Below are 23,035 nucleotides of genomic sequence, written 5' to 3' on the forward strand. Positions count from 1 at the left end.
TAACAGCCTTTGTTAACCATCAATTCTTCAATATCTGCAGACAAAAAATCATCAAATCCTTCTCTGTCAACTGCATGTGCTAATCTGATGATATTGGGATATTCAGTTGTATGCAAAAGGTACAGGGTTTTCTTTTTCACACATTCTAGCTAAGTAGCTTTCCAGCATGCATTTAAAGTTGATGATTTCAATTCTGATAACGCCAACTTAGCAAGTCTGATGCAATCCAAAATAGAAAATTTCTTCCTCACATCAATAACTGTCAGCAAATTACCCTTATCTAATTTATCCAAAATGTATTGGAATATTATTCTTATGTAGTAAGTTTCGAAAGTAGTGATCACACCCAGGTCTAGTGGTTGCATTAAGGATGTTGTATTAGGTGGCAGAAAACAAAATTCCACATTCGGGTGTTCTAAAATAGGATGGCCAGGAGCATTGTCTATAATCAATAAAACTTTAAAGTCCAGATTTTTTTCCCCCATCAAATAGTGTTTAACTTCTAGAACAAAACAATGATGGAACCATTCATCAAAAATTTATTTTGTAACCCATTCTTTTTTGTTTGCCTTCCAGTGCACTGGTAACGTGTTAAAATCCACACCTTTCATTGCCCCTGGTCTTTGGGATCGATTAATGAGTAATGGCTTTAAATATTTTGAATTGTAAACAAGAAACGATTGTTTAGCGAACAGCTTAACTCCTTCCAAGTAGCTTCATATAACTTTGGTAACAGACTAACTTAACTTCGAGGAATCAGCATAACACCCTTCTGCTTCCAGGAACCAACGGCAAGTGAATATAACGGATCATCTGTCGGCTTAACTTCGGGGAATCATAATTACAAAAATTTTTTTTGTTGTCACCACAATTATCTACATTCTTTAAAACATCGAGGGGGTTTTCCAAAATTCAAGTTTAAGTATATATGTACCATTCTAGGAAATGATAATTATAATGGAAATACCTTTTAACAGAACTGAATTCAAAAAGAAAGTTTAAAAATAAGCGCCATTTGAACCGTGTAAAAATAGAATTGCTTCTGTTTTCTAAACCATGTAAGAAGAGAATTAGCTGTATTGTCAAAAGGCAGTGCAAATTTCCTGGCACCTTATTGTAAAACTTGAGCTGTATACCATCTAATCCCATAGCTGTGTTCACATGAATATTCTGTCATATCCTATGCCCCTCCAGTTACCTTTATGTCCATATAAGCCCATACCCCTATTGTTACTAATCTGCCTGGATGATATTCCTCTTGCAAAGTGTTCACTGAGGAATTCAACTATTCCGTCTGATTCAGTTACCTCCCTACATCAGCATTCATTAAAATTCTTCTGCCATAAATGTTCTTCATTTTACTTGTAACATATCAAAAGAACCAAAAGTCCAGCAGTATCACAGTAAACCCATTACCTTTATATTATAAAATGTGAACAAGTTACTGAAGCAAGACCTTCCCTTCACAAAACAGTGTTCCCCCCCCCCCCCCCCAACACACAGTATCCCATTTCTGACTATCCATTCCTGTATTTTGTTGTTTCAAGGATACTTGCGACATAAGACTGAATGATGTAATCACAAGAAAGATAATTTATTTAACCAAATATTTCAGTCTGGAAATAGCAGACCATCGTCAGTGGTATTACAAGAACAGTTTAAAAAACACAAGCTAGAACACTAACAATAGATCGTTAAAATTAGAGCACGCTGTGTTGATGTTATATCACTGAGTATGAAATGGAATACTTTGAAGTAGAAACATGATTGAATTTGCTATTAAAAAAAAAAAATTAATTAATGAGTAATCTTGATTAGACTTTCCCAGATTTTTGATATAGATATACAGTCATTACAATTCAGGTTGGGGCGATGGAGCAAAGCCTCCATGATTTCCTTGAACAAACGTTCAAACCTATAACGGGATCTATGTAAGAGGAGAGTCCTGGACCAAAGGATGCTGTGGTCAGTTTCAATCCCGTGTTGAGTCAATCCAGACTTTTCAGGTTTGTTGTGAAGAATGGATGATTGATGTTCTTGGATTCTTTTTTCAAGAGAACGTCCAATTTGTCCAAAGTAAGAGAGATCACAGTTGCACGGAATTTGATAAACTCCAGGAAGAGACAAAGTTGAGCGTTTGTCTTTAGGAGAAGGAAAATGAGAAGACAATTTGTTAATAGGTGAATACGTAGTTGTTAAATCATATTTCAGAACCTATTGCAAGAATTTTAAAGAAATATGATTTAACAACTACGTATTCACCTATTAACAAATGGTCTTCTCATTTTCCTTCTCCTAAAGACAAACGCTCAACTTTATCTCTTCCTGGAGTTTATCAAATTCCGTGCAACTGTGATCTCTCTTACTTTGGACAAACTGGATGTTCTCTTGAAAAAAGAATCCAAGAACATCAATCATCCATTCTTCACAACAAACCTGAAAAGACTGGATTGGCTCAAAACAGGATTGAAACTGACCACAGCATCCTTTGGTCCAGGACTCGCCTCTTACATAGATCCCGTTATAGGTTCGAACGTTTGTTCAAGGAAAGCGTGGAGGCCTTGCTCCATCGCCCCAACCTGAATCGTAATGACTGTATATCTATATCAAAAATCTGGGAAAGTCTAATCAAGATTACTCATTAATTAATTTTTTTTTTTAATAGCAAATTCAATCATGTTTCTACTTCAAAATATTCCGTTTCATACTTAGTGATATAATATCACGCGGCGTGCTCTAATTTTAACGATCTATTGTTAGTATTCTAGCTTGTATTTTTTAAACTGTTCTTGTAATACCACTGACAATGGTCTGCTATTTCGAGACCGAAATATTTGGTTAAATAAATATCTTTCTTGTGATTACGTGAATGAATGAAGGGTATATCATTCATTCCTGTATTTTGCTCTCGACTAACTTCTCCGGTACCTTGAAAAGAAAGGGAAATAGTTTGCAACGCAACTATTTCTACTTCTTTTCATCCCCTAGACTAACTCAGAGTCGAAACTTACATTAAACAATGCGGTCAAAGCCACTGACAATTCCCTAGCACCTTCACGTGAAACTCAAGCTGGTATGCTTTCTAATCCCATAGCTGTATTCACATTAAGGTTCTGCCTCTCTCATTATTGCAATATCTCTACCTGGATGAAATCTACTCTTGCAAAATGTTAACTTAGTAATTCTACTATTTCTATTGATTATTCAATTACCACCCTATCATCAGCATTCATTAAAATCAGTCTAGCATAAGTTTTCTTCTTTTTACTAGCAACATATAGAAAGAATTGTTTGTGATTATGTGTCTGCACTGCTAATTTCCTTTTATACTGCTTTTTGCCTTTAACACACTGGTTACTCCGTATGTAGAGGCTTAAGTGCTGTGAGGACATCATTTTGGAGGCTTAATGGATTGTAAACAGCACTCAGAAAGGATTAAAACAGAATTTAATACTTCCTATATTTCATCTCAGTCACAGAGACATCTTCAGGGATTACAAAAAAACTAATGTAACATATACACAAATACCACACAATACTAAGCCCAACCACGTGGGTGACTCTAAAGTCCTATCTAGGTGGAGCTCTAAAGGCAGTTGTAGGTGGCCTGGAATGTAAGGTGGGATCTCTGATGATAATTGTTTCCCAAATCTTAGAAAGCTTATGGTTGCATTAAGCTTCCTAAGATTTGGGAAACACTTATGATGATAAGTGTTTCTTATCAAGATATGAGATTCTTGCTTGAAGTTGTGCAAAAGAAAACGCAGGGAGGGAAGATTGTGTGTGTTGCTCAGGTATGATAGTGACGAACTGAGCAGAAGAGCAGCAATACTGAATCAAATAATAGCCAGAATGTGTGAGAAGAGAGGATTGGAATATGTGGATGCTTGGAGGGCATTTGAGGACAGAAGGGAACTGTATGCTAGAGACTGCTTGCATCTGAATAAGCAAGGATGAATTCATCTGGAAAGATTGCTGTTTTCTGAACAAGACAGTGTGTCAATGCAGGGAAACTAGAATTCACAGGGTGGATGGTAGCAGGGGTGGCCTCTTGTGGGAATGGGTGCTTGGGGAAAGGGGGACGACATCAGGTAACATTGAGCCCAAGGGGATCGAGAGGGGACAATGATAGGTATAGAAGCAGTGACATCTTTATGCTCTATACTAATGCCAGGAATATCTGAAATTAAGGAGATGAATTGGTGGCACTGATAGCATAGCATCAACCTGGCCAAAGATTATTGGGATCTCTGAGACATGGTTGACGGAGGATGATATAATAACCGGAATTGAAGTGGCAGGGTACAGCATTTTTCGGCAGGATAGGAAAGGAAAACATGGTGGTGGAGTACTGCTCATGATAAGTGATGACTTATGTACTCTAAGGGTGGAGGCTTTGGAAGGGAGTGACACAAATGGTTTTGAAAGCATATGGTGTGAAGTAGAAGTGGCCAAGACAGGATATTTAGTGGGGTGTTGCTATAAACCAGGGAGCACAGAGGTGGGGACCAGGATATGTTTAGGCAGTTGAGCTTGGTAAGTGCAAGATGAATGATTGTTATGGAAGATTTTAACTACAGCAGTAGAAGCTGGGAAGAAGAAAATGTAAGTGGTAAGAAGGGGATAGAATTTCTGGAATTCTTGAGGGACAAATGTCTTCGGCAGCATGTAACAAGAGGTTCAAGAGTTTTCGATTTGGTCATAGCATCAGAAGAGCTGATAATAAGTGAGATGACATCTCTCCCACCAGTTGGAGAGAGTGATCATGTGGTTTTGACTTGGAAGATGAACAGACATGCAGGCGTATCAAAGAAAAGGGAACGTATGTGGAATTATAAGGCGGGTGATTATAATAGTCTTAGGTATCAGCTAGGGCCAGTTCCATGGAGGGCAGAATTGGAAGGCCACGATATCATTAGTGCTTGGGAAATTGTGAACGAATATTTGTTAGCAGCAATAGTAAGCTGTATTCCATGGGTGAAGAAGCAGATGCAATTTGGTGTAAAGTGGATGACAAATGATATCAAACAGGAACTGCAGTTGAAAAAGAGATTATGGAAGAGATATAAGGAGAGGGGTGGAGGACAGATACATGAAAAATATAAGACACAGGCCAAGAGAGCGAAGAGAATGGTGAGGATGGAAAAACTGGGATATGAGAAGAGATTGGCACTAAGATCCAAAGAAAATCCTAGGGAATTTTTTTAGCTATGTGGCCAGTAGGAGGAGAAACAATTGTGGAAAAATGACATTGCTGGATAGAAATGGGAATAGAGTGACACTGATGCAGAGGACATAGTGGAGTTGTTCAATGAGCACTTTAGTGGAGTATTTTATCCTGGAGAAGAAGGTTTTAATACTAGAGGGATGGGGCAGGTTGAGGGTTTAGAGGAGAGGTGTGTTCCAAATACTGAGTACTCTGGATACCAGTAAAGTTGTTGGACTGGATGGTATTTCACCACGAGTTTTGAGAGAATGTGCTAAAGAACTGACAGCTCTGTCGATTTGGCTTTTCAATAAAAGTCTGGCTGCAGGAAAGGTACCCAGGGAATGGAAGGAAGGTAAGATAGTGCCACTGCATAAGGGCAGTAGCAGACTGAAAGTGTCTAATTATAGGCCTGTTTGTGTGTGTGTCATCAGTAGTTGTTAAGGTCTTGGAGAAATTAGTGAGGGTCAATATACAGCATTGGGCAGATGAGGGTAATGTTATCTGTGAGAATCAACATGGATTTGTTAAGGGGTGCTCTTGCTTTAGTAATATGATTGCCTTTTATAATAAAGTGACAAGAGCAGTTGATGAGGGAAAGGCATATACTGCCATTTTTTTGGATTTTGCAAAGGCATTTGACAGGGTGCCACATGATAAGCTGATATTTGTTGCAGCACATGGGTTTAAATGTCAGATTAGTCAAATGGATTCAGGATTGGCTGACTGATAGGTATCAGAGTTATGTATGGTGTGGCAATATCAAGGAAGCAGAAGGTTACAAGTAGGGTTCCATAGGGCTCAGTACTGGTACCTGTGTTGTTCAACCTTTATATCAATGATAGGGTCAATGGATTGCAAGGGGACACTCAGTTGTTTGCGGATGATGTGAAGCTGGGAAAGGTTATCAGTAATAGTGCAGATGTGGCAGCCCTGCAAGAGAATTTGAATAAACTAGATAGATGGGCAAATGAATGGGGGTATCGGTTCAATGCAGCAAAATATAAAGTCTTGAGGTTTGGAATCCATCAATAGGAGGATGCATACTCTCTTGGAGGAGCTGTACTTGAGGAGGTACAAGAGATCTGGAGGTGATGAATGATAGAAAACTGAAATTCAGAGAGCATATTGCAGGGTAACTCAGAGGATTGCTACAATACTGAGGACACTGACCTGCAGAGATAAAAGAGTTATTATTCCATTGTATAAGACTCTGATCAAACCACACTTTGACTACTGTTCTCAAATTTGGTCCTCATGATTTGAAAGGGATAAATTGACTGTGGAAAGGGTACAGAGGCAGATAACAAAGATGGTTTCAGGACTGTACAATATGAGTTATGAGGAGGGAACGTGGACTGCAGAGTTTGGTGGATAGAAGGAGAGGTGATATGATCGAGACTTTTAAACTGTTGAGAGGCAGTTACAGGGCAGACATTAGAGAGTTCTTTCACTTAGTGGAATGGCAGAAAGGAGCGATGACAAGGGGCCATCCCTGGAAGTTGTGAAAGTAGGCTGTGCAAAAGGGCGAGGAGTGGTTTCTTTGTGTGGAGGGTGGTTGAACCTTGGAATGCATTGCCTGAGAGAGTGGTTGGAGTGGGAATGGTCAATGGGTTCAAGTAGTGGTATGATAAACTTTGTGTTTCCTAAAAACGACCTCCCACGATGAGTATTTTGACTTCATGGAGGCCTGGATAATAATAATAATAAACAGGAATGGCAACACCATGGAATATTTCCTTAAGGCACCTGCTGATATGTCATCAAATCCTATTGCCTTATTGATCAAGTTTAATTTCCTCATACCTCCTGCTTTCTCACAGTTAAGCCATCCTCTCCTATTTAATCTAAACTTGAGCTTCTCATTTCACTCTAATAGGGTTAAAACACGTTATAAACTGTTCACTGAATACCTCAACAATGCCCTCTGCAGCAGTTACTATTCCAGCATCCTCATCATCTTACCATCATCATTCTTCCTTCTACTTACCGCATGTGAAAACTACTACTCATTCTGTAGTTTTAATGATTTTGTAAACTGCACTTTCCTGGCCTGCTCTTTATACTCCTCATGCAATTGATTGCTAGTGTTATTCATCTTTTGCTGCCTCCACAGTGTCCTCTTCTCCCAAATTTCATTGTTAATCCCTTCATCCATTTGATACACCTGCTTTATTCAGTCTTTTGATCACAATCATCAGATCTAAAACTCTCAATCCTTGTGTGCCCTGCTTTACATACTGCCTAAGCTAGTTTCTCAGGAACTCAGATTCATTTTCCTTATTCTCAAATGCTATCTCTATATTCTAATCTATACTGCCATTATTAAAATTAAAATCATCCATAATAATTGCCCTTTCCTTTTTCACTATCCCAAGTTGCTTATACATTTCTTCTTCACCACCCTCCATATTCTCTAACCTACAACAGCATCTGACTAAATAGCTCTTCCTGTCAACCTTCATCCCACACCAACTCAAACTACTGCCACTATTTACATTTTGCATTGCCACTTTGTGTGGACATACCTCACCTGCTATCATCAACAGCACCCGCTTCTCCCTTCATGTCCTCATGAAATACATCACCATACCCTTTTATTTCTATTTCAATCAGGATATCATCCTTATTCAACTGTGTTTCACTTATTCTAACAATTTTGGAGCAAATAAACTCAATCAGCAAAACCATTTTGTCTCCCTTATTTCTGATACTCCTGGCATTTGTAAATGAACACAGAAATTCACTTTTAGGTCCATAACCACTACCCATGCCACTTGCTCTGTGAAAGCAGTGAGCAAGTAGAACAGTCTTCCTGTTGAAGTGGTGAGTGCATCTAGTAGGAATGAGCTTAAGAGAAGGTATGACAGCTGGTGTTGGTGATATATGTCCTCCCTCAATGAGTCCTTGACTCAGATAATAATAGTTATCTTGGTAAGATAATTAATTTTTTTTCTAGCTAAATCCAAAGTTGTGATAATCTTTATTTGTATTTTATTAACTATTGTAAATAATTCACCAGCCAGTCACTAATATAAAATTATCTTCTATCATTCTTTTCTGCAAGCTTCAAAATGAGTATATCTAAATTGTTCATTTTTTAAAAGGTCGTTGATAGTCCCTTTTGGTGTTCCTAAGTTATTAGTACATAAAGCACATCCATAATAGTTAACATTTTTTATTCCATATCATATTAGTGAAATTTGGTGTTCTCTAAAAGTTTTTATCTCTTGTGTTCTCAATAAGACAGACTCTGGTTAAAAGGAGAAACAAGCCAGAAGAGGTGATATGATAGAGGTCTATAAACTTCTGAATGGGTGTCATAAGATGTCTGATGAAATTTTTCATTATATGGAAGGTGGAGAGAACACGGGGGGGGGGGGGGTAACCATGGAAGTTTGTTTGCAGTTAAGAAAGGGATAAGAGCTAGATTTTTCTTTCACAGGGCAGTGAGGGAGTGGGATAATTTTGCTTGTTGAAGTAGTGAGTGCACCTAGTGTGAATGAGTTTAACAGCTGGTTTGGGTGACATATAGCCTGCCTCAATGAGTTCTTGACTCCCTGAAAGTCTTAGATAACAACAATAACAACCATTGTCACCTACCTGGCTTGTTGTGAATCTTACAAAAAATTCCTAATAGTAGCAATATTGTCAAAATATAATTGAATATGTAGCTTATGTTGTTAAAAGTGTCTGTAAGTAATGTGTAAAATCTTTTCACAGACATTATTTCCCTGAAGACTATTTAAAACAGCTCCATCATCTTCCCATAACTCTGAGATTTAAATCTGGCATTTTTTCATTACACCCACCATATCAGAATACATTTAAAATTATGCAAGCAAGTCCTTCCTGAGGGAAAATTTTCAGGCATCTTTACGAAATGCACAGTTAACGATTTCTTCAACACTATTATGTTGCAAAAATAATTTGAAGACTTTTTTGCATGTTATGCAGCACTTGTTATAATGGAAGAACACGATTACTTTTACTAGGTATACTGTGAAAAGGACCCTGAACATTCAAACCTTGGAGAGTATCTCAACTTTGCACACCTAAAATGGAACTCTACTTCCTAGTCTCTGTATCGTCTTCTCTTGGGGGTCATCTTTGATTATTTCCAATATCGTTTACTCTTCTAGCCATGATGAAACGTGCAAATCCTTCCGCGTAATGAGATCTATCAACGAAATTCTGTGATATCATCTCATCTAAAAAACAAAACAGAATGGCTTCATCTCTGTGCAAATGTCATATAAAAAGTAAAAAGCTAACTTTGAACGTCTTCATAATTTTTGCAGAGAAAATAAGGGACTAAAAGTACAAAAAAAAAAAAATGAATAATACGAAAATACTTGCAGCTGATCGTGCAATAAATAATTTCTTGAGAGAACTCGACCTGGCATTTTAGCTAATACTTTGACTAAATGTCAGCGCCGATATATGCTAACTGGCCCAAAGTAAAGGTAATAAAGGATCCCATCTTTAGACAATATAATTTATTTATTTATTTTCAGTAGTGTAATCAAAATACTCATACAGCTACTAACGACGGGTGACCTAGTTACTACCCCAACCCTTCTTAATTAACAATGTAGTGGAGTTGTAATTAAAGCTGGCCCTCCTATTTCTTATAAATTTCATCGTTGCAAGTGGTTAACTATAATTGCAAATAATAAAATATCGCACCATATTCAAGAATAACTGGAACCACGTTCCTCAATTTTAACTACCCTCGCTACCAGAATGAAATGACCAGTTCCAACAGGTCGCACGTGAAAGCGAACTAGTGTACGTCAGACTACGAGTAGCTGTCTGGTTCAGGGTTAGCGCGTTATGGAGTTAGTGTTTGCTGATGTGTTGTCTTTGTGAAATTAAAAATAATTTGAGATCGTTTCATGTATATTTAAATAAAATCTAGAATTAATTTATGAGCTTCTATTATAGCAAAGTCCTGTTAGCGCGTGCAACGCTTTCTTACGTGAACTTCAGTAATGTTTTACTGAATCTGTGGTAAGTGTGTTGCTGTGTAATATGAAGTGATAACCGGTGTTTGCACTAATATTAGTTAACGTGGAATCTTGTATTTGAACTTATTCCGATTGACTTGTTTTTTTTAACTGTATCATTTTTTTTAATATTTACTGCACTCTGTGCAGTGAATTGTGTATCGGATATAGTAAATTTGACAGTGCCTATACGGCGAAATGCTACCGTCATAACATAATGGGAATACATAAATTACATCTACCTTTAAATCCAACTAAATTCAGTGACAAAAATTACGAGTACACCTTACGAAATATAAAATTACAAAATGTTAATTAAATAAGTCTGAATTGCGAAAATAAACTCAAGTTTATTTCAAACAAGGGATTTCGTGGTTGCTTTTATTTATTTTTTTTTATATCAATCTCGCACATTTAAGTTGCAGAAAAATCAACACTATTTCTAGTATAAGCTATGGTCAGAGGGAGGTCCTTAATTACATTTATTTTGAATAACTGTAGGTTATTACAAATAAATAAAATTTAATTTAGATTAAGAAGGATATTGCTGTCGTATAATTTAATACAAATTGGATACGAAACATGTTGCACTGTTCATATCTGGTAGCTTTCACAAGGTGTGCAGACAAAAAATAAATAGAAGGCAATGATAGTATATAAAAATACAATAGAGGAACCAATTATAAAGGAACTGTGAATGACTTCTGTTTTCATGTTGCACATGTCATCAACTGTTTTAACTTCTTGATTATTAGAATAATTGGGATCTGAAATCAGGATGTGATTGGAGATCTCCAGGTCATACAGAATTAAGACTTGATCTGCTCGTGGTTTCATATGATCAGACAACTTATTAAGGTTACTCAGAAAATTGCTTATATAGTGTGGATACTGTTAAGTAGAGATGAAAAGGTGATAATGCCACTACATAAGCCATTAACCAGGTCACATGTGCGATGAGAAAACAGTCTAAAAGCAAATAACTAAGACCATTTTGAAAATCACAAAAACTCATTTTAAAAAAACCCATTAATATTCACTTCACCAACATGCGTGTTCCTAACAAAAATGTGCATGTCTTTAAATGATGTGCACCATTGCTTTGAGACATCCAAAACCAGACTACTCTTAACAGAAACTCAACTCCACCTTTCTAAACTACACTCTGCACAGTTCTTCTGTCAGCTGTGCAGTCTGATGTCCAATGCCAGAAAATAGCAAACCTTGAATCATCTCTCTTTATGAACGATGACTCAAAATTTGCTTGCACTATTCAGTTTATTTCATTTGCTATCTCTGTTGCTGCCCTAACACTGAGTTTTTCCACTGTCTGTGAAGCTAATCATCTACAGTCCAAATACTCAAACAGTGGGTTTATATTTCTTGTTTTCTTAGACATTTACAACTCAAAATGCCTTTTCTTCCTCAATTATACCAATTATGCAGGCAGAGATGCTAAAATTTCTTCTGTCAATAAAAATCTTTCACAAATTATCCACCTACCCATCAGAATATCTGATAATCCTTATTCTCCAACACCCTTAATCTCTTAACTAGCTCTGGTAAATTATATTGCAGATATTAGCTTTCTTAGTGAAGACAACCTTATCTCCTATCCTGCACAACACCCTTCATTCTAGTCACTCTCAGCCTTGTGTCTTTTAGCAATATAATAGTGCCAAATGGGATAACCTTTGTGACTCTTCCTTTTCTTGGACTGACTTACTGCATTCACTCTTCAGATCCAGACAAGTGTTTCAACCAAATAACGAAAAAATTCTTACTGGAAACATGTAAAATTCTTTTACAAGAAAAGAATTTTGCATGTTGCAGGCGTCTTGAAATCAGAACCTCAGCATTCGTGTTCAGCTCAGAAGGCGATATATACAACAGGGGCAAAGAGGGGGGGGGGGATTAGCCAATCCAAATCTAACTTTGAATCGGCCAAGTGCAATAAGTGTGCATCCTGCTCTGTGGTCGCTCATAAAAGACATTTAGCACAACTTCTAACCACCCATGTTTCCACCTCTCGCATCCATTGCAAAACATCACCTAATGACAAGGCTGACTTCCTTGCATTTTTTCTAACTCCTACATCAATGACCAAGGGAAAGTATCCCCAACTAAAGGAGGCAAGTATCCATGCCTCATCAGAAAGACTATCATCGGGTCTTTTAGTTCTGATGGTATCCCTCCCACTTAATCGTGCCTAAAACTTATGCTCCTGAATTAACACAACCTCCCGTATCATCTTTACAATCTCTCATCTACCATCCAGTCTATCATCTCATTATACTCATTTATTCTATTGAAAACAATGGAGAAAATTGTCAGTTTTCACCTAAAAGCCAACCATTTAATCATTCTTCACAGATATGAATTTTGCCACTCTTGGTCCACTGTAGATTTCCTTGCTAACATCTATGATCTATGTATCAGCAAAAGGTTGGATGAAATATGTGTGGTTGCTCTGGATCTGATGTTAGCAATCTATTTTTGGCTGAAGTGTCATTTTGATGAAAATGACATTTTAGTTATATATTTCAAGACTCACCTGTGGCTCTTGAAATGCATTTCTGTTTTAAATTGATTATATTCATGTTACCTTGAAATAAATGTTTTGTTTTGTTTTTAATAAAAATAGCAAACAGAAATATTTTTCTCAAAATTACAATCATGTGGCCTACCTTTCACAAGTGAATTGCCAATTTACAGTGAGTATGGGCATGGCAAACCCGAGATACTCGAACTAGACCCGATCTTACTTCCTACATTATACACTTGGTACTACATCTGAAGAGGTTTTCTACTCTTACTCTTCTTTCCTCTACTCTCTCTCACCTCTTACCCCCTCTCCCAGTGCTATTACAGCAATTCGAGGGGGGATGACTCTTTTCTCTCAAATTGTAGAACGCTACAGAAGTAGATAGTTTCCACTATCTACTTCTGTAGCGTCTATTCCCCAGGTTAGGGGATGGCAAGAAGGGTGACTGATCTTTATGTTAGAGGCAGCCTGAAATTATTGAATACTTGGCAGATAAGTATAAAATGCATCTCCCTAGCTGTCTGGTCAATGAGGGAGATTAGATCAAAACCCCTCGTGAAGAAATGAAAAGGAAGATTAAATACACTAACCACTCAGCTAACCCAAGGGTTAGCTGAGTGGTTAGTGTATCCGCTTTCCAGCCAAATGGCCATGGGTTTAAATCCTGCTGTGGGCATGGATGGTTGTGATTGTCTGCAGAAATACCAGTGGTGGGCAGTAGATGGCATTGGTGTGGTTGCGATTAGTTGTAGTTGGAGACAGAGAGCTGTAGAGCAGGTGCCCTTCCTCGATGAGTCTTTGGATTCCCTGGAGGTGTTACATAATAATAATAAGATTAAATTCAAATTGAGTTAAATAAAGATTGCTGGTGAAGAATTAATAAAACATCTAACAAACCTTATCAACTTATATACGTTGATAAAGGGAAAATTCCTACAATCTGGAATAATGCAATATTAACATTAATTTATAAAAAAAGGAAATAAAGAAGAAGCCAAAAATTACACGCCAATTAACTTATCAGTCTGGATTTATATAATACAATTGACCATACACATACACTGAGGCAAATCATGGAAAAAAAACAGAAAAATATCGAAAACCTCTCTATTTAGCACTTATAGATTATGAAAAAGCCTTTGATTGCATCAAAACTTCTGCAGTAAAAGAAATTCTGGAAAATCAATCCGCACAAAGTGAACATGTGGAACTGTTAAAAGAAATATACAAAAATGAAACTGTGACTATTAGACAACAAACAGAAAGTAGCAAGATCCCTATACAAAAGGGGATAAGACGGAGATTCTATATCTTCTAAAATTTTTACATCAGAACTTCAGGAGATGATTCATAAAATTAACCGAAGTTCCAAAGGCATGACAAAAAAAAAATAATAGTATAGTCATACCCCGACTTACTCAAATCCGGAGTTACGCGGTTTCTTATATGTACATATTCCCGTCCCGCTTCACGCCTCGCCACTAGTCGTATCTTTCAGGTGCCGGCTGCATTCGCCAGTGTCACACATGCTGTGAACAAGCACTGACATGTTTTGCATGGTCTCCATTCATACACGATTTTTATAGTCTACAAACCTTGTGATTGTTTAATGTTATGTTCTTGATAAAAATTTTATCACATAAAAAATAATGTCATCCAAAAGAAGCAAGTTCGATTCTTCTACAGCTAGCAAGAAGAGAAAAACATTGAGTTTGGAAACAAAACTCAATATTATTAAGGATTTTGAAGGCGGAATAAAAATTTGTGAGCTGGCAAAGAAGTTCGATCTACAGGAATCCACAGTAAGAACAATTATAAAAGAAAGGTTTACAGATTTTGGAGGACATAGATTCTAACGAGGAACGAATTGTAGCCACAAGGCAAGGAATAAAAAAATCGTTAGCTTGCTATGAAGAAATTTTGCGTGACAAGAAAAAGACATTATGCCGTCAGATGAATCTATTAGATTTTATGAAATCATCAACATAACTTTATTTTTTTTATGTACAAAAAACTACAATTATGATTATATTTCTTAAAAAGCGAATTCGACGTACGCGCTTTTTGTTGGTCCCGCCTACTGCATAACTTCAGGATTTTACTGTAATAAATAAATAAAAATTAAGCAATTATACACAGAGCAGATGATATTGTATTAATTTCAGAATCAGCACAAAACCTACAGGAAATGATAAATATACTGAACATAGAACGAAAGAAGATAGGTCTTAAAATAAATAGAGAAAAAAACAAAAGTTATGTTAAATAGGTACTTAAGAGCAAAAACAATGAAACTTGATGAACACCAATAGAAATAGTCTCCTCTTGTGTGTACTTGGGACAACTTTTTGACATCGAAAATGGATTACAAAGCAAAATTGAAAGAACAATACAGTTACTTAGTATTCATTTGGGAAATCGAACTACATCTTCAAAAATAACTTACCCAACTGCCTGAAAAGCACAATATTCAACAAATGCATATTATCAATACTCACCTATGGCTCAGAAACCCAGGCACTAACTAAACAAATGGAAAAACAAATATTGGTGACAGAAAGAGGAAGGAATGGATCAGATCACTGACAAGTCTTGGATGCAATAAAAATTGCATCCAAATGGAAATGGGCAAGACATCTGGCTCGAGGAACGGAAAATAACTTAATAGATACAAACCAGAAAGAAAAGACAAGGACACCCAAAAAACAAGATAGGCAGATAAAATAGAAAATCTGGCTGGAAAGAGATGGATAGCAGTGGCAGAAGACTGGGAAAATTGGAAGATCATAGGGGAGGCCTTCTTTCGGCAGTGGATCAAAAATGGTTGAGAAAGAAGAGGAAGAAAAAAATTTTTTTTAAAAAATAATAAAAGTAACAAATAGAAATAGAGTATTTTCAAAATTACCATCATATGGTCTACCTTTCACAATGGATTGCCAATTTACTCTCATGTCATTCACTCCACGTCATGGTGGTAGGCTCCCTTCCTTCAAATATCCCTACCATTATCAGAAGACTCCTGGGCTTTGTTCTTTCACCATGCTCTTTGTCCTATTCATAAATGTTGTTCTATCACTAAGCTCAAATCTTGTCTACAGCTTTGCTGACAACACACTCCATTTTTTCATGTGACAAATCTTGCAGTGCCCATATCTCAGGCCAGAAGTTTATCTTCCATAATAATTTCATTAAAAAATGATCTCACTATATTTTATTGGGGTGAGGACAACATTATCAATTCAAAAATTCCACAAAAATGCATTCTTGCACATTTCATCTCCCCTCACCTTTTATAGTATTCATGTCACCACATAATATCAGATACAGGAAAACCTCGCTTAATGCGAATTTGATATGCTCAATAATCATTTAGTGCGATTTAAGAAAAATGATTAATGATCATTTTCATAACGATCATAATGATTAACTTGATTTTTTTATGTTACGCAAAATTTTTTGTCACCAATCTGCAACGAGCGCCTACACTTGTCAATGTAGCAGGTAGTGCTGCGGGCAATGGCCAGTGACACACTCAGCTGTCATCCTAATTGCACTTGCAAACTGTTCTCTTGCTCATTCACTTTTCCTTCGTTTTGCTTTAATTTTGATACCTATAATGCTTTATTATATTCAACTCCTGATATGGAAAAGAGAAATACTGGTAAAGAAAGCAGCAGTGATTAAAAGAGAAGAAAAGTAATTACGTTAGAGGAAAAGCTGGAAGTCATTAAGAGACATGAAAGTGGTACTAGTAATACAATGATTGTGTGAGATGTAGGATACAGCGAGTCTACAATTTGGACCATATTAAATAAGAGCAAAGAATACAAAGAAAAAGGAAAAATGACTACTGCTTCCTTAAGCATGCAGATAACCTGAAATAGAAGCCATTTAATGATTGAGATAGAATGTCTTCTATCACTTTAGATTGAGGATTGTAACCAAAAAAATAATACCTCTTAGTACAAGGAATATTCAGACAAAAACTCTCAATATTTTTACATCATTGAAAGAGACCAAATTTCAAGAGGAATGTAAAGCTTTACTGCGAGTTTAGGATAGTTTGATTGTTTTAAAAAATAAGCTGGACTGTTTAATCTAAGAATAACTGGGGAATCTACTAGTGCTGATAAGATTCTGCGGCCGAGTTTCCTGAAGAATTACAAAGGATAATTCAGGAGGGTGATTATGACGATCATCAAGTATTCAACATCGACAAAACTGGTCTCTTTTGGAAGTGTATGCCAACAAAAACTTTCCTAGCTTAAACTGAAGCATCTCAACCAGGGTACAAGGTATCTAAAGATCAATCATCTTATGCTTTTATTAGGAGGCAATGCAGAAGGTGACTTTAAACTCGAGCCTACGTTAGTTTATCGTGTGCAGAATCCAAGATCTAACATTATTGAAGAAATCAACACAATTGGAAAAGAACTTGGATTTAATGTACTGGATAATGATGAAGATATGAGAAACTTGCTCAATTCCCATTCAGAACAGTTAAGCAAGAATTGATCTCCTTCAACTAGAAGAACAGTGTGAATATGAAGACGATAAGGAATGTAAACAAGAAGGGAATGTTACGACTAAGATGCTAACTGCAAATGAATTTGAGCTCGTTTTCAACACATCGAGCGTGCTAATTTTATTTGAAATAGAATGGGCCACGTAATGTTATGTTGTTATTATTATATCAGACCTCCAGAGAGTCGAGGACTCATCGAGGGAGGCTATAAATCACCCAAACCAGCTGTCATTCCTTCTCTTAAGTTTATTCACACTAGATGCATTTATTACTCCTAAAGGCAAACTATTCTACCCACTCACTTCTCTGTGAGAGAAAAACCTAGCCCTTATCCCTTTCTTGACTGTGAACAAACTTAAATTCCATGGATATCCCCGTGTTTTCTTCCCACCTTCCATATAACGAAAAATTTCATCAGACGCTATCCTATAATACCCATTCAAAAGTTTATAAACCTCTATCATATCACCCTCTTTCTCCTGTTAAACGGAGTCTGTAATCCACATTCTCACAATCTGTTCTCTTAATCTAAATCCTATAATCCGGATATAAGCTTTGTAACTTCTTTGCATCCTTTCCACATCTTCTTTATCCTCTTGGAATCTGAGAAACCAAATCTGCACACAATAATCCAGGTATAGTCTTATCAAATCCTTATGAAGAGGCAAAATGACTTCCTTATCCTTATATGTCCCCATTCGCTTCAACATCGCAATTATCCTCCAAGTTGTATTTGGAACTTTTGCTATGTGACCTTTGAAATTCAAATTCCTATCCACCAATATGCCAAAATCCCTTGCCACCTCAATTTCTTGTAGCATAACCCAGCTAATATAATATGCTGCTGGAAATCTAATCAAGCCAGAGTGCATAACTTTACACTTACTAACATTAAACTGACAGCCATTTTCATTTATCCAAATTTCTAGCCTATTCAAATCATTTTGTAAGTGCTGAATATCAGTAGCATCCCTGCCTAATGTCATTAATTTATAGATTGAACAACAATGCCAGCCTGGTTGGCCAAGTGGTTAGCGTGTCCGCTCTTTAGTCAAGAGGCTGTGAGTTCGAATCCCGCCGTGGGCATGGATGTTTGTGATTGTCTGTGGAAATACTAGTAGTGGTGGTCGGCGGTAGTTGGCGTTGGTGTAGTTGCGGTCAGTTGGTGGATTGTGAGTAATGGAAGCAGAGTTGTAGAGTAGATGCCCTCCCTCGATGAGTCTTTGGACTCCCTGGAGGTGACAAATAATAATAATAGCTCAAGGACTGAACCCTGAGGTACACCACTGGTCACCTTAAATCTGGCAGATTCACACCCACTGTATATGTATATATACACACACACACCACTTTTTTGATATGTACCTGTCAACTATTCCCTTATCCAAGTCAAGAAATGTGTATCCATTCCCTTTTTATCCGACTCGGCCGTAGCATTGTTATAATGAGCAAATTGCTAAAACCCATGCTGCTCCTTGCAGAGTATAGCTTGTTTCTCTACCCATTTCTATGTGCAAATTCTTACCAATTTCCCTAAAATCTTCACTCCAGAGATACAATGTGTTTAACTACTGATAGATCAGTAGTTAAACACATCGGTTTTTGCACCACCCTTGTACATTGGAACTAAGATACATTCCTTCCATTTCTGAGCTATAAACTCAAACTTATACAAACATGTGAATGGTCTAGTCAATTCAGTTGAACATTCCTTTAGCAAACAGGCTGATATTCCATCTGACCCTATAGACAAATTCTTATCCAGGTTATGCAACAACTCTTCAACCTTATTTTCATGAACCTCTAACTCTTCATCCAATGTAGCAATAGCACTGTGCACCATGTTACATACACCTGGTTGATATATCTTATCAAAATGAGCACTCATTAATTGAACAATCTCATTAGCTTCCAACACTCGAGTACAATCTACATTCAATAAAGTTATTCTTTCACATTCATTCTTTCTTTTGCTTGCAGCATAATGAAAAATTCTTTTGGATTGCCTTTAGCTTGCATGGACAATTTATTTTCTTATCCAATTTAGCTTTCCTCACAATATTCGTTACTTTTCTGGCATGAGCTTTATATATTTCATAACTCCTCTCACTTTTATTTTCACAATATTCTTTCCACATCTTCTTCTTGTGGATCTCTTGCTTAATAAGGTTGTACATCCATTTCACTCCCAACCTATTAATTTTTCGAATACTAGGTATACATTCAGATACTGCCCCTCATTTAAGCATGTTTTCAAATATTCCCATGCATTGCGGATGTTTTTCCTATTCAGTAACTGATACTATGGGACCAAAGATAGTATTCTCCTAAGTTGATCGTAATTTCCAGCTTTATAGTTCAGCGTGTAACCTGTTGTAATCGGAGCATCAATACAATTAGATACTTCCCAAGAAAGAACAGCACAATCATTGTCACCAACTATGGTAAAATAGTCATATTCTTAACAGAGACCCCTTCTGACACTATGAGCAAATCCAACACTCTTTGACCTCGAGTTCCTTCTTTCAAATGCTGCTTGAGAAAGTTGTCTCGACAATTCAAGAAATTCCTCTTCTTTATCATGAGATTTCTCTTCTACCTAATCAATGTGTTTGGAAAATGAAACTCATCCATAATGATCACTTGTTTGGAATTCATGAGGCTAAATTGGCAATGCATTTCTTTGTTCCTTTGCAACTGAGCTGTGAGGTCTATAGCAACACCTACCATATATTTCATTCTGTTAGCCTTCATTTCACACTAGATAGACTCAAACTCACTGCTACGTGGGACATTGTTATCATCATTGTTCTATTGCGTTTCGATCCCAGTTACCATATCTGATTCTGATAGCCAGGTTTCACTAATGCCGACAATCTTAGTGTAAAGATTATCTCTATAAAGATTTTTATTCCGAGTTAATTACACAAGGGTTCAATTCCAATTGGTGCAATGACTTTCAACTATTTCTTTCAGAATCTGGAAAATCACTGACTCAAGATCAAATAAAAAATATATATACATTTTATGAAACTAAAACAATATATACATTTAAATAACATTACATAAATAACTATAAAAATTAACTGGATCGAAGACCTGAAATAAATCTATGCTTTTGGGATTTTCTTATCCAAAATATTAAAATCATTCATTCTCTGACTCATTATATTATTGGATTGTTTGACATATACTTAATCACGTCTACCGAACTAAATGCCTTGTTTTCACAACTACTAAAATGTTCATCAGAGTCAGTTTCTTTGTTAGGACCTTTTCTGAAAATATAAAATTTTCTTCTTCTTTTCCATGGGATCATTTTTTATCATCCTTATGTAGAATACAAAATTATTCTTTTTGTCTCATTGAAGTATAAATATTCTTACCTCTTGCAGTTCTATTAGATATACAGTTTACTCATTTTTGTACCAGAGTTTCTTCTAATTACTTCATAAACAACATATCTAAATTGAATTCTTCAGGTTAAGCCACTTTATAGTTTCAAATTTCCTCAAATGCTTTTTCCATAATAATCTGTTGTTCTTAAGACAGAAGATGAAATTTTCCATTCAGTGTTTCCTCGAACATTCAATTAGAACGTCAATTGCAATATCTTCTTTTATTTACAAAATACTTGACAGTCTCAACTCCTCCAGTTTAAAGACTCAGTTCTATGATTCCTTTTTGGAATCTTCTGTTAATATTCTCCCGACTGTCACGTAAAACTTAAAAACTTCCTAAGAACAAAAATTCTCCACTCTGCATTCTTAAATTTCCATTAGCTCTCTCTTGTTTTCCTCGTTACCCCAATACTGAATGCTCTCTCTGTCAGCTGTCAATCACCCATCAACCTCCTTGGTGAGCATGCGCACTCCATGTAAATGACAAGCGAGAAATTGTGTATAATGGCTGACAAGTTGTCTCTGTTAGCGCAAATAGAATGTCTAAACAAACCACCACAAATACCTTAACAATTTTAAATTACAATAAAAAATTTGAAAGTAACACAGCTATCCAAATCTAGTAAGTACATAAATTTTTCAAATGCTTTATATTTCATTTTGACATTAGAACATATCATATTCAATAAAGCAACGAACTCAATCCCTTTTGTTTCTAATGCTCCTGGCATTTGTGTATAGGCATAATAAATTACCACCTAGCCTATTCTTATAATTAGATATGCAATCTATTTGGCCATGTTATAGAACTTTCTCTTTTCCCTCCCCAGACATACTTAAAAGATCCAAAGCATATTTTTTCACTCCTTTGCCATATACATAACCATGTTCAAAGACATTCATATCTTTAATATGCTTGCATACCATAACTGTACTTTCACACACATTTTTTATATTCCTCCCTTAATGATCTAGTTTCCCTGACCTTGCATTAGTTCTCATACCAAGAAGTAATTTTTCCAGGCTCCTGATGCCAAATGAATTCAAGTGCAGGCCATCCCTCTTATACAAGTCTTTTCTGCCATCAAACTCACTCCACACATTTAAAAATTTGCATCCATTTCTTCTACACAGCCTGCTTATGAAATCATTTGCTATCATCACTTTCCTTCTTAACTCGGTACTGTCATATCTGGGTAGCCATCCTACAATTTTTACTCTCTCACATTTCTTTCTTGCTTCTTCCGACAGACCTTTCATATTTTCTCTCATGCTATATTTGTCACTACTTAAATTACTAGAACCTATCAGAACTACCATCTCTTTTACTTTTCTTTTTTGTTTTTCAGTTATGTTTGTCATGTCTTTAATTTTCACCCCCAGGAAACTATAAGTGGTAAGTCCCTCGGCAAGCACAAATTTTGAGATTGAATTACCATACGATATCACCTCTTTTTTCTTAGGTTTTAACTGACTTACCCTGTTGTTACTAAATTATGATTACCAAGTTCAGTGCTTTCCTGCCTGTTCTTGTCCTGATCCTTTTTCTTATCTTGTCTAAATTTAACCATTTTTCCACTTTTTGTAATTCTCTGGTCAATTTTCTAATAATTTCTTTTAATGGAGATATTTCTAATGTCATCTTATCATCAGATAAATTGTCATCATCACTGCAGCAGCACTTTTGTTCATCAGGACAAACGCTCTCCTCAATATCAAATACTTGGTGGGATGTTGTTATAGACCTGGTAATGTGGATGGTGGCAATAGTGAAATGTATAGTCAAGCCAAGCAAATAAGAAAAGGGTGATCATTATGAGTGATTTTAATTATGGCAATATAGACTGGAATGAAGAGATAGCAACTGGAAGTAAAGAAAATGAGTTTCTTGAGTTTTTGAGGGATAACTACCTCAGACAGTATGTAACAGAGGGCACACGAGGATTAAGGGTCTTGGATTTGGTCATCTCATCGGAGGATGTAATTATCAATGAGGTGTCAAATCATCCACCAATTGGTGAAGGTGACCATGAGGTGATTACCTGGGCGGTTGCCCGCAGTGCAAGGACCCCTTGTGAAAAAAGGGTATATGTGGAACTACAAGGGGGGTGATTATGAAGAGCTCAGGAGACGGCTTGCAGGTGTAGCATGAAATGAGGAGTTAGCTGGAAAAGAGATCAATGCAGCTTGGGGGATTTTCAAAAACTATTTATTAGATGCAATGTCTAAATATATACCATGGGTGAGAAGGTTAAATAAGGTAGGTGTGAGATGGATGAATAAAGAGATTAAGCATGCAATAGAGAAAAAGGGCATTGTGGAGGCAGCATAAGAGAAGTGGAAGTAACC

At 36.5% G+C, this 23,035-nt stretch overlaps 1 pseudogene across 2 annotated transcripts in view; it reads left to right on the forward strand.

The window, feature by feature from the left end:
* The first annotated feature begins 10,042 nt into the window (after nt 1-10,042).
* Nucleotides 10,043-23,035, forward strand: part of LOC150092481 (ATP-dependent chromatin remodeler CHD4 pseudogene) — a 59,491-nt pseudogene continuing 46,498 nt past the window's right edge. For both annotated transcript variants that reach the window (XR_016550538.1, XR_016550539.1), the window contains exon 1: nt 10,043-10,219. The product of XR_016550538.1 is annotated as an ATP-dependent chromatin remodeler CHD4 pseudogene, transcript variant X1 (transcript). The remainder of the gene's footprint in view (nt 10,220-23,035) is intronic.

This window comes from Typopeltis vanoorti, chromosome 25, assembly GCF_054136105.1.
Source record: "Typopeltis vanoorti isolate ZY-2024b chromosome 25, IOZ_Tvanoo_1.0, whole genome shotgun sequence".
Taxonomy (NCBI): domain Eukaryota; kingdom Metazoa; phylum Arthropoda; class Arachnida; order Uropygi; family Thelyphonidae; genus Typopeltis; species Typopeltis vanoorti.